The sequence below is a fragment of the Haliotis rufescens genome, unplaced genomic scaffold (genome assembly GCF_023055435.1).
Source record: "Haliotis rufescens isolate VD_foot unplaced genomic scaffold, xgHalRufe1.0.p SCAF_8, whole genome shotgun sequence".
Classification (NCBI taxonomy): Eukaryota; Metazoa; Mollusca; class Gastropoda; order Lepetellida; family Haliotidae; genus Haliotis; species Haliotis rufescens.
In genome coordinates, this window is record NW_025964372.1 from 39,160,643 (window position 1) to 39,173,072 (window position 12,430).

A 12,430-nucleotide genomic window follows, 5' to 3' on the forward strand; every position below is an offset into this window, starting at 1 on the left:
GTTTTCGGATATGAACCATGTGTGAGTAGATTCGAACATCAGCATCTTGCATTATAGATGGGCTATGATCGACGGAAACGCAACAATCTCCAATTGGACACATGGGGATCCTGGAATAGGATTTCTTTCCTTCCTCAGCAACAGTTGATTGACTTAAGAGACAATTTCGTTGATTGCTTATTCCCATCGCTGATCCAAATGTCGATCACAGGATTGTCTGGCCCGAAAATTGAATTTGGAAGCTGAAATATTACTGAATACGGTGTGGAAATAACATCCCCTCTACCCCGCTCCGATCCGCAAAAAAAGGCAAGAAGGAAAAAGAAATAATAAAGATACACATAACACAGTATTAGTTTGCAGTCAACTAAATTGGATTTTGAACGATATTAATCACAAGAGTCAATTGCTTTGTCCAATGTTCGCAACCTAGTCCGCCTTTAACCTGATAATGCCTATAAAACCTATCGCCGAATCCCTCCCGACATTACCCCCAGAGCGTGGTGGTAGGTGCACAAGATAGAGAAGCCGTATCGATCTTCTCCACTCAGCTAATTAGGTGATCAGCTTCACCTGTCATAGCAGACGCTCAGGTGAGACCAGCTCCACACTCTGGTGGCAGTCGTCAGAACGGTGCCTGATGTTTGTGTTGGAACTGACTACCACACTGACTCCGTCTGCCTGACTGTCGAGGTAACTCACTGGACGTCAGCTGGACATCGGACATTGGACTTCCACAGACTTAACAGAGTTAACACAAATTGAAGGTAGGTACATGTTGGCTTATTTCCCGCAAACAATAGCTTATGTAGGATGTGGTTTTTTTCCACAGAAAGATAAAAGAGTGTTTATATCTGAGTGAGTGAGTGAGTGAGTGAGTGAGTGAGTGAAAAATTAAGTCTCAGCGGCAATATTTCAACCATATCGTGACTGGCAGAAGGTTACCATAAAATATATAAACCGTCGACGATGGAGACTAAAACAGCTAACTAAAACAGAACAACCTATCTCAACAACATTCAAATTATACCTCACTGTGCTATATCTTGTAGGTCGTTGTGTGAGTCTGAGTATGGATTGTTCACTACTTGTCAATACAATATAAAATATATACATGTATGGTGATGTATTGATGTATACTTAGACACAGGCAGAACCGTATACATAAGGAAGAGAATTTATGGATGTCAACTTCTTTATTAAGAGGAACACAACGTTTCGGAGTATATGCTTACCCCTTCATCAGGTGAATGAAAGCTATGAGCCAGAGAGGATATATATATATATATATGTACACGTAACAACAACAAAAGTAATAGGATAGGAAGGGTGGAAACTTAACAACGTTGTGTTCGTCATAACAAAGAAGTTGACATCCATAAATTCTCTTCCTTATGTGTATCAGTTCTAAATGCCTTTGGGGCGGTCGGGTTGCCTAGTGGTTAAAGCGTTCGCTCGTCATGGCGAAAACCCGGGTTCGATTCCCGACATGGGTACAATGTGTGAAGCCCATTTCTGGAGTCCCCCGCCGTGATATTGCTGCAATATTGCTAAAAGCGGCGTAAAACCATACTCACTCACTCTAAATGCCTTTCAAAGACAAGAAACATATACGCCTGGAAAATACTTAAACATTACAAGTCAGTTGTCAATACCACCATCAACATTAAAGTATGAATTATAACACTATCTTATTATTTTATTATTGTGTGTAATTGGTGTGATGTGATAGTTTATTGCTTTGATACGCTTAGGGTAGAATACTTGTAAAAAGACAACTTGCGGATTCCGGGTTAGAGACGGGGTAGTTTGCCTTGTCTCAAGAGACGAGTAGAGGAGTCGGCTGGTAAGACTCGATGACAGCGTGGGTCGTTGCTCATAATATCAATCACTGGTTTGTCTGGTCCAGGTTCGATTTATTACAGGCCTCTGTTATATAGCTGAAGTAACGTGAGTAGGCGTTGAAAAAAGTTAATTACTCTTCACAAACCTCCATTTCACAAGCATGTGCCCAGTCTAATTAACCCTGTTTATGAAGTAGGATATTCTTTCTGCATTTAACATTGGAGGAATCCAGAGCATTGTATGCCAAATGTACACAGTAAGTGAGTGAGTTGTGTTTAACGCCGCTTTTAACAGTATTCCAGTTATATAACGGCGTGTCAGCTTAATGTGGGAGGAAAGCCCCAAGTGATGCAGGTCTCAGACGTTTACCACTTCGGTGAAACCAACGAGCACGGGTATGGTGCTGACAAACCTAGAAACATAATTCAGGCGAACCGGGATTCGAACCCACAATCATAAGTTTCTGGCGTGCTCAATGGACGAAGCTGCCCGGCGAATCGCGGCGCCTTAGTCGACTGGGCCCCCCGTGCCCCCAGATGTACACAGTAAGTGAGTGAGTTCACTTAACGCCTCTTTGATACTGGTACGTGTGTGTGTGTGTGTGTGTGTGTGTGTGTGTGTGTGTGTGTGTGTGTGTGTGTGTGTGTGTGTGTGTGTGTGTGTGTGTGTGTGTGTGTGTGCCATATCTCGGTAGGTCTATGTGGGGGTCTCAGAGACGGCTTGGTTTGGTTTGCCTTTGCAATTGGCTTTTTTTGTACTTCCTCGATGAAGTTGCTATTCCAACATTGTGTCATCGAGGATGTGATGATTCCAGAATAATCGAACATCCTTCAATTTGAATATTGTAATTTTCTAAGTACATATATCAAGTCGACATTATTGATTTTTGCAGTACAGCAGAGTTAGAACTAACATCAGTGAACTTTTCGAGTTTGTATTAACAAAGCATCACTTGAAGCCAACCGTAGCAGCTTTGTCTTGCACCTGCCATGTGCGACCTGTTCTCTTGGGAAAGCCAGATCTACTCCACTGAAGTAACACTCAAGCCGGAATACGATAGGTCGCCAGTTGCTTCACGCTGTTACTTTAAATGAATCGTGTGGCTTCTTTTGTTTATGATAGTACGTAAAATTTCAGCTATCAAGATGAGTACGTTAAGTACGTTATCATCTTTACATAAGTGATGGGTGTTTACCGCTGCATCGCTTTTCAGGATAAGTCTAGGTTATTGGAGGACTATCAACTTATCGATCCGGAAGTGAGAGAGTGACGTTCTACACCGCTGTAACCCTTTTTAGTTCCTTAGAAAGTCAACATTTCTCAAGCTATATGTCATATTTCACGACAACTGAGTGATAGAGTTGGGTTTAACGCCACTTTGAACAGTATTTCAGTATTATCGATCACAGCGTGTCAGCTTAATGTAGGAGGAAAGCCCGAAGTCATGCAGGTCTTCGACGTTTACCACTACGGTGAAACCCACGAGCATGGGTTGGGTGCTGATAAACCTAGAAACGTAACGACAATTGAATGTCATTTAGGATTCATTAAATTAAAAAATATACTGATGGTTTTCGAACGAACAATGACATCCTGTTCACTTTTTCAACATTGCTAGTCTCTGTAAAACATAACCTCTCGTAAAGGTTCTGCTGTGACATTAGCAGCAATGGTCATCCACATTTATGCTCAACCGCTCCTACCGTATGGGCTATACAGTAAACTACGGTTATAGTTCCTAATAATCGTAATTCGTTATAGTTTGTATGTTGTTTAACGCCGCACTCCGCAATATTCCAGCTATATATGACGGCGGTCTGTATATAATCGAGTCTGGACCAGACAATACAGTGATTGACAACATGATTATCGATCCATGCAATTGGGATCCATTGCAATTGGACATCAATCCACCAAGTCAGCGAGCCTGACCACGCGATCCCGTTAGTCGCTCTTACGACAAGCATAGTTGCCTTTTACGGCAAGCATGGGTTGCTGAAGACCTATTCTATTCTATCCTCACGGGTAATTCGCTATAAGCATGTTAACAGCATTTAGACAACAAATGGCCGGGACTTAAAGATAAGTTCGTTATATCGGTCAGTGCGTTATAGGCGTGTTCGTTACAAACGTAGTTTACTGTATTTACTCCTGAAGGTACATAAACATACGTGACGATAACACCTCTCCATTATCTGCTGAAACAGATTCCGTTGAGCGTAAAAGATAACATAGCTATATGGACGGATCACTGCAAATCAGTGATGACACCAGGTGTTCTCGTAAAGGGAAAGCACATACCGCCCTGTCGGTAGCTGCCACCACAAGTGTTTTTCTTTAAAGCTGAGTCAATTTACGATTTCGACTTCATCATTAAGATGTGTTTTTGTATGATTATGAAATAGTGACGACACCGGGTGTTCGCGAAAAGATTATGTTACCCTGCCATAAATACATACAGATGCGACCGCTTCCGTGGTCTAATGGTAGAGCGTCCGCCGGAGAGCGGAAGGTCCGGGGTTCGATCCCCAGCCGCGTCATACCAAAAGACGTTAAAAGATGGTACTTGTTGTTACCCTGTCTGCCGCTCGGCATTAAGGGGCTAAAACAAGGACTGGTCGGCTCGGAGTCAGTATACTGTGTCTGAGTGGGGTATTCATGTTAAACTGCGGCATGGTATCTCAGTGCGCTAGCACTATAAATCGGCATCAGTCCGGACAAGTACAAGCAGCCACACTCACACATACACGTGCATGTACGTCGCACGTGCAAGAATCTTGGACGCGACGTTAAACCTCATCTTACCTCACATACAGATGCACTGAAAAAAAACTTACTCGTTATTGTCAGTATTGTCTGTAAAAACCCACAAGCTTTAAAGAATGCCTTCAATGGTATATGAAATGAACACATTAAGGATTACGATAAAAAATATATCTCAATTTAAGAAGCCATAATTGGTATCAAAATGATGTCTCTTTCAAGGGTAGTGATACATGATGAATGATTCCTTGACAAATATCGAGCATGACGATGATACCATAGCGTTCATCATATGTGAGAAAATTGGGTTTAAGGACGCTTTGGTATTCGAACCATTGGATTCTTGCACGGCCAAGGGACACAACCCTTCACAGCGAATTGAAGCAATCTAGACCACTCCAGTGTCTGTGAAACGAAACCTGTTTACACATTAACAGTACCACCGGGTCAATAATATCAATTAACTTGGTACATAGGATGTTGGTTGGAATTCTTCGCCAATGCTAACGTTACTTGTCAGACATCCTCTTCCCTTGTCTCGTCATGGACGTTAAGTGTGTTTGTAGCGTAAACATTTTTTCAGGATCGTCACAGGTTTGTTCTCGGGTCCTCATGGTGTTGGTAAAGTAGTATTATGCAAATGACCCTTGAACCCGAGGGTCTCCGAGATCTAACCGGACCACCTAGTGCTCAGGTCTTCGGGTTATTTATTTCATGATGAGTGAGTGAATGTTGATTAACATCGCAGTCAGCAAAATTGCAGCCATATCACAGCGTCCTGTTAATATTCTACTCGTGGGCAGGTAAACCTATGGTTGAACCCTGTAAGCTCCGGAGTTCTATGTACGGGGGGCGTTCAATTAGTTGATTAGAACCCACGATCATAGGTTTTGAGCCTCCCTGATTATGACTCATAATACGTACGATTGAGTTCAACACAAAAACTTACTCAGAATTACGGTACGAAAATGAATTCCCTCATTGTTGAAGGTTATGATGAAACAAAACAGAACAGTTTTCCTCGGTTAGTGAAATAAATGCATTTCAATTTTATCAGCTTTTATCGAATATTCATAGGAAAGAATATGTTCCCCGGATGTCCAGACTTTCAAGTGCTTTGATGTAGTTCCAAAGGACTGTTTGGCTAATCCTCTAAAAGAAACAGGTGTTTGTCACCACAAAATACACTGTCTCAAACAAATATACCAGTGCGATCACCTGTGGTTAAATTGAGTGTGCTGTTTCCGTGTTTGATTCTTATCTTCTGAAACTCCGTTCCTTGGTGATCGCAAACTTTGATTCCTGATCAATATTACGTTTACGATTTTCAGTATTTTGAAGCTGTCAGTGGGTATGGTTTTACGCCGCTTTTAACAATATTCCAGCAATATCACGACGGGGATCCCAGGAAATGGGCTTCACACATTGTACCCATGTGGGGAATCGAACCTGGGGTCTTGACGTAACGACCAACGCTTTAACCACAAGGCTACCCCACCGCCCCCTAAGCTGTGAAGTGTGAAGGCAAACGTCCCACCCTTGGGTAATTAGGCGGAAAGTAAGACTGTATATTCGAAGTGTATTTCCTTGTTTAAAACATAATGTTTTGCAGGAAAAGGCCAAACGGGACGGTCAAAAAGTTGTACTGTTTGCGATGTTCCTTCTATAAACATAACAGAAGATACTGTAAATACTAAAGAAAGGAAGAGTTGAATCTTTTCATGTTTTTCAGAGTTTTAACTGTTTGATTGGCATTCTAGAAGTTGTGAGAATCTACATCGAAATGTCGCAATATGCAATAATTAATACCATATCTTAAGGTGCCACAGTAGTAGTAGTAGTAGTAGTAATGGTAGTAGTAGTAGTAGTAGCAGCGGTAGCAGTCGCATAAGCAGTAGCAGTAGTATTAGCAGTAGCAGTAGTAGTAGCAGTGTTAGTAGCAGTCGCATAAGCAGTAGCAGCAGTAGTAGTAGCAGTGGTAGTAGTAGTAGTAGCAGCAGTAGCAGTCACATAAGCGGTAGCAGCAGTAGTAGTAGCAGTGTTAGTAGTAGCAGTAGTAGTAGTTTGTAGCAGCAGTAGTAGTAGTGCTAGTAGCAGCAGCAGTAGTACTAGTAGCAGTAGTAGCAGCAGTAGTAGTAGTAGTAGCAGTAGTAGTAGTAGTAGCAGTAGTAGTAGCAGCAGCAGTAGTACTAGTAGCAGTAGTAGTTGCAGTAGTAGTAGTAGCAGTAGTAGTAGCAGTAGAAGAAGTAGTAGTAGTAGCAGTAGTAGTAGTAATAGTAGTAGTAGTAGTAGAAGTAGCAGCAGCAGCAGCAGCAGTAGTAGTAGTAGTAGTAGTAGGACTATGGATTGAAGGCGGGGCTAGGGCCGCATAGGGAACTTTTTATGCCAAAAGGTGTCACACATCGGTGATCGAGGGTTGGAATCCATTCCTGAAAATCTGTTCAAAGGGGCTCACTAGAACATATTTTGCCAGAAGCTATGGTTTATCTTCCCGTTATAAATGTAGCGCCAGTCAATGTATATCTCTACCTACGTGCAGCACTGACACTTCCGGGTAGAATATGTAATTCTAATATGTTCGATGTGGTAAAGCCAGCCTAAGAACGGAAGCGTTGGTTGGGACGTTTATTCATGCTGATCACGACCTACTTAGGAAATCCATATCGCTGGTTTGACTACAAATTGCAGGCATTAGCCTTTTTGCCACAGTCTGAGAAAATATAATTCAAATGCCAGTCGCATACAAATTATACAGCAGCTCTCATGTTCACAAAGGCTCATTAGTCTGAGCGAAGAAAAATAATGGTTATATTCGATTATTGTTTTTCCCCAATAATCACTAGCATGGTTTCAGATGTCTACTCAATTCTCAGCTGGAGACCTAGCATTGGCAGGCTTTCAGCCCAGGGAGTGAAGAGGCATATTCTGACTTACATCTCCACTGTTTGTGAAGTGATGCTTAATCGGCCGGAGCGCAAGATGGAATTCATATCCGCAATGCTTCGTACATACAATTTGGTGGGACTGCGTGGTTCTATAAGCCATTGTTCTTTGAAGTTAGATTTTCATGTACAAGATCAAAGGTTTCCTCGACGTGTTGCACAACGAGGTCAGTGCTGAACAGTGTTAAGCAAAGAGGTCAGATCTAAAATGGGGCTTATAAAACAATCTGAAAGGCAGACGTGTGATTGGGATCTGCTCTGTACGTTGATAACGTTGTGGTTATATGTCTAACACGCCGCAGTACTCAGTGCAGAGTTGCATCCCTTAGTCCTTCCAGGATCTGATGATTTTGAATTCGAATACCCATTTCGCCATGATTATCATCCTTGGTTAGTCAGCAGTAAAGTCTACGAACTGCAACCATTTACTACCGCATTAAGCATATATATATATTGATTTGTCAACTTTGGACACCACAATGCCAAAAGAATACTTAAGGATTAATCTCAGACATTGACCCATGGTTCATTTGACACAAATCTCCGGGACCATAGATAGGTATATCTCTTTCATTAAGGGTTGTCAAATATGAAAGCAAATGTCATCTGAAGTTTACTGAGAAAATATTGTGTGAAATGTTCGTTTTTATCATTGATAACATCTATGTAAAATTTAGGGGTAAGACATGTAGGCAAGAAGCTCAACGGGAACCAATCAGACATCCCTTTTGCTGATCTGTTTCTTTACGCATATGAATCGAACTTTCTGACGAATTGGCAAAGTGAAAAACAAGTTAATTTTGCCAAGAAGTTTAAGTTAAGCTTCAGGTATATCGATGATCTGATATGATGAAATAACCATCAAAATGTCAATTCCCTTCCACTGATTTACCTAGAAATAAAGGAGACCAGTGAAACCGCCTCGTCTGTGACATGTTGAGATCTGTGCATAAAGAGTCAGGGTGACAAAACACTCTCCACAAAACTGTATCACAAGAGGGATGCCTTCAACTTTCCAATCGTCAGTTTTCCTTGTGTGCCAAGCAATATCTCAGCAGGTCCAGCCTTTGGTGTCGAGCTTGCTCTTTTAACGAAGATTTTAAAGAGAGCCATACAACTCAAGGCTACAACATTCAAAGTCTCAGTAAAACTTTCAATAAGTGGTTTGTGGATGTGTGTGGACGACATTTTCAAATTTGACGCATCAGTGACAAACATGTTGTCCGATGCTATTCCCTATTTTGACTTGTAGCATATGTTCCCGTGTTGTTTTCAATTTTACTTGCCTTTGCAAGTGTTTGTGACGGGTGCCAACGTTGGGACAGGAAACGCTGTCCTTTTCGCGAACACCTGGTATCATCACTATTTGATAGTTGTTCATATGCACATGCTCAGTCGTACAATAGACTCTTTTTAGCACAAATTTCTTGTGGCTATGAACATGGTTCGCTAATAGTTTCATTTGAGCGAATGTCTGTCAGACGGGGTCCAACCTATAGTTGAATCTGTGAGGAGTTAGGCAATCAACACTTACGTGTTATGCAAGGTATGTGAGTGACGGTTGCTATCGTTCGGACAGGACATACCTACCTTTTCCGACCCGTCAAGATCCGGGTGAGATTAGGTTTCCACAAGCAGTACTTGCCGTAAAAGGCGACTATGGTTGTCGTAAGAGGCGACTAAAGGGATTGGGTGGTCAGGCTCGCTGATTTGTTGTTGCATGTTATCGAATCCTAATAGCGAAGATCAATGCTCATGATGCCAATCACTGCATTGTCTGGTTCAGACCGCTGTCATATAGCTGGAATATTGCTGAGTGCGGCGTTAAAAAACAAACAAGCAAACAAACAAACGTTTGCGTTTGTTTGTTCGCGAACACCTGATGTCATTACTGGTGTCAACATTTCGCGTCAACACGTCACGAAGCCTTATAGACTATATTCTTTTACCGTCATGGCTACGGAACTTCATTACAGACTGTTACATTAAAGCAAGCTGTCCTTATGTAATATCTGATAACTTTCCTTGTCATATTTCTATATCACAAGAAGGGCTAACTAGCCACGATCAAAATATAAAGCGAGTTATCCCTAAGTGGGAAAAAGCAAATAAGACTAATATTTCTATGTTTCAAGCAGAAGTTGATAGATATATTAAATGTGCATATGATGGCAATCCAGATCCCCACTCCTTAGATCCACTAAATTTAGAAAACCAATGTGACATCATAAATGAAATTCTTATACATGCAGGTAACAAATGTATCCCACAAAGTGTGTTTAAGCCCTTTCTTAAACCATTTTGGAGACAAGATGGTCTTGATAACGCACACTATCGTATGAGGGTGGCTCGAAGAGCTTGGATCCAAAATGGTAGATCGAGAGATAAAGATTCAAACGAACGTATATCTTACAAAAATGAAAAAAAGGTGATTTAGACGCCTTTATCGCAAATCCAAAAAAGGTAAAAGGAAGGAAGTCCTTACAGAAATAGAAAAATCATCTGAACTTGATATACATTCCTTTTACAAAACTGTAAGAAAGCAAAGGTCACATACTACAGATATAACAAAACTCAACTTGAGGGGGAGAGTGTCACAACACCCTCGGACATTTGTAGATTGTGGGGAAAATATTACTCTGATCTAGCTAAGCCATATTGCTCAGACACTTTTGATGAAAATTTTCGAAAAGAAATATCTTCTTCCCTAGAACGTATTCACGAAGAGATAGGGGCACATGATGAGGAACTAGAAAGACAACTTTCCACTGTAGAAGTAAATGAAACTGTAAAACACTGAGTAGAAACAAGTCCCCTGGTCCTGATAAAGTTACAAACGAGCATATCATTCACGGGGGTGAATCCTTGATAAGATATCTGTGTGCCCTGTTTAATGCTATGTTAAGACTACAACACATTCCTTTTAATTATAGACTAGGAATGGCCATTCCTATAATCAAGGGTAAGAATGACAAATCGGATCCCCGAAACTATAGAGGTATAACCTTAACTTCATGCATTGGAAAGCTGTTTGAAAAACCTATTGTTAAGTGCAGTGAACTAAAAATGATAAAGTCAAATCCTGAGTTCCCTGACACGCTCCAGTTCGGCTTTAGGAAAGAACATCGGGCAATAATGTCCGTTTTTACCCTTATTGAAAGTATTCAATTTTACATACAGCGAGATTCTACAGTATATGCTGCTTTCTTAGACAATGAAAAGGCTTTCGACAGAATATGGCAGAACGGCCTTTTTTTATAAATTACACCAAATGGGTATCAGAGGAAATGCATTAGTTATTACACCATAGCTATACAAATAGCCAGGCTTTGGTTACTTATCAGGGTGAACAGTCAGATATATACCATGTAAGGCAAGGTGTCGGACAAGGAATAGTTCTCTTTGCTTGGTTCTTCTTAGTCTTTATTAATGACCTTATAACATCCCTTAGACAAGCAAATAGTGGTATTTGTGTATTTGGTCTAGATATTCCAACTGTTTTGCTTGCAGACGACACAACTCTTGTGAGCACCTCGCCACGAGGGCTTCAAAAAGCACTTGATACAGTACATTCATATGCCTCAAAGTGGCGACTAACGTATAACCCTTCAAAAAGTAATGTTGTTGTCTTCTCTAAGACAAAACAAAAGGGGTTAGATATTAACTGCAAACTTGGTGATATAAGTATAACAACAATCTGGTTAAGAATGATATTAACAACAAGTTTTTATGGCTGCGAACTGCTCTTTGATATTAAGGGTCAAAACATTAATGTAATTGAAAATACTCAACGCTATTTCGCGCGAACTGTACAAGGACTTGATAAAAGATCTCCATCAGAATCCACTATTGCTAATGTTGGGCTTTGGACAATGATCGGCTATATCGATAACTGTAAACTTCAGCTGCTTAGCCGCTTATGTAACTTAACCTGTAACAGTTTTGTTAAACATCTTTTTTGTGCATACATTGCAAATCCAACTACTCCTAAATCTGTTTGTGGAGATTTATTATCAGTTCTTAACAAGTATAACCTACGAAACAACCTTTGTACATATATAAGCTGTGGTGTATTTCCTACAAAGAGAAACTGGAAGCAACTGGTTAATAAAACCATTCATGAATATGACGAAAATATGTGGCGCAGAAAAGTTTCTGTCAATACAGGTCTTTCACGCTTCATGCTAATACACACAAAGTTAATTCACCATATATTATGGCAACTAGCATATCTGTACCCAGAACAGAGGTCAAGTTTAACATTTTATGTTAGAGTTTCATCACGTAACAAAACTTCCAGGGACTGTTTATCGTGTAACAAGCATGCCTTGATTATGATAATCACATCATATTACATTGTGAAGCTCTACTGCAGGAAAGAAATGAACTGTTTTCAACTTTTATTGATCTGCTTGATGTTGAAAGCTATGTCCAGTTGGAATTACAAGATGAAGAAGATACGTTGTCATTTTTCTTTGGTGCTGATACTCACTTCTCACAATGTATTGATATAGTTACATGGGAATCTGTTATGCTGATATTTTCTGCGTATGTACATACACTAAAGCCTTACCTTGATTATGTCATCTGATCTAACCTTTTGTACTGTTTGAATGACATGACACTGGTGCTACTGTCTTGTATTGTATAATCTTCGGATTAACTTCTGGAGGAAAAAAAGACTCTCTCTCTCTCTCTCTCTCTCTCTCTCTCTCTCTCTCTCTCTCTCTCTCTCTCTCTCTCTCTCTCTCTCTCATAAAATTTTCGCCACTATTTTGCCTGTTACTCCAAATGGTAGCCGGCAGATAATCGAGGCTGATTATTCTCTGGCGTTAGCATTTTATATTATGATTATCATGTTTTTGTCGCTTGTCTTATTA

At 40.6% G+C, this 12,430-nt stretch overlaps 1 protein-coding gene across 1 annotated transcript in view; it reads left to right on the forward strand.

The window, feature by feature from the left end:
- Positions 1-519: 519 nt before the first annotated feature.
- The window catches only part of LOC124138398, a 30,842-nt gene continuing 18,931 nt past the window's right edge, over positions 520-12,430 (forward strand). Inside the window, exon 1 of the transcript XR_006861625.2 lies at positions 520-767. The gene's annotated coding sequence lies outside the window, so the exon portion shown is untranslated. The remainder of the gene's footprint in view (positions 768-12,430) is intronic.